General features: G+C 20.8%; 1 annotated feature.

Annotated features, from left to right (window-relative positions):
- The first annotated feature begins 14 nt into the window (after positions 1-14).
- Positions 15-1,083: a repeat region (transposon grenouille copie 13).
- The last annotated feature ends 1 nt before the right edge of the window (position 1,084 follows it).

Genomic DNA, 1,084 nt, shown 5'->3' with positions numbered 1-1,084 from the left:
TTTTTTTTTTTTAAATAATTCTTTTTTTATTTTTTTTTTTTTAAACTAATTAAAAATGTTTCCCCTTAAGAAAATTATTACCTTTTTATTTATTCGGGAAATTGTTTTTGTTATATATTATAACGAAATAAACTATAAAGGATAGGTTTTATTTATACCCGAATAATTAAAAATTACTATTAAAAGGGTATATACGTTAACGTCGAGGCTTAAATTAAGATATATAAATAATATTAATAATAAAGCCTGAAGCGTTAAAAGGATTAATATTTATATATTAAGCTTTTAATTATCCTATTTACGAAATAATATTTAGACGTTTAGTTTTTATTAACGGCTTCGGGAGAAAAAACTTACTTTTTAAAAGCGAGGGATAACTTAATTAAATATCTAAAAATAAAAGTCTTAAACTTAAATAAAACTTTTAAAGTTAAAAACTTTATTCTATATAATATTATCCTTAAATAGGGTCACCCTTTAATTATAGTAGTAAACGGCGGATTAAAATTTAAGAAAGAAGCTATTAAGATTTTAAAGAGGCTAAAAGTTTTTTAGGTAATAATTTTACCTTATAACGTAAAAGTAAATAAAGTAACGGAGTCTAATTATATTTTAATTATATTAATATTAATAAAAATAATAGATAGAACGGAAAAAAAATAAAAATAATAACTCCCTTATATATTATTTATTAATAAGACTACGATACGAAGTATTTATAAATATAATGCTTTCTATTTAGTATATAGGTTTAACCTTATTACGCCGATCGAAAAGGATATACTATTATAGAAAATCGTTTAGTAAAAAAAGATTAACTTTAATAGATTAAGGAAATATTGGAAGGAGAGAGCGACTATAGATTTAATAAAGGTAAGGGTAAAACTATTAAAATCCTAGGAGATAAATCTAATTTTAGTAGTTAAAAAGGTTAGTATAGTAAAATAGAAAGCCGCAGTAAAAAAAAATAAAAAAGGGATTTGTAATATTAGGTTTAAAAATAGTATAATTAAAAGGAGGGATTTAGTATTAATATATAAAATAAATAAAAAGTTAAATATAAATATAGTAAGGAAGCTATAGT

The sequence above is a fragment of the Podospora anserina genome, chromosome 7 (assembly GCF_000226545.1).
Source record: "Podospora anserina S mat+ genomic DNA chromosome 7, supercontig 1".
NCBI lineage: Eukaryota > Fungi > Ascomycota > Sordariomycetes > Sordariales > Podosporaceae > Podospora > Podospora anserina.
Note: the sequence above shows the minus strand (reverse complement) of the source record. Positions and strands in the feature narration are given on the sequence as shown.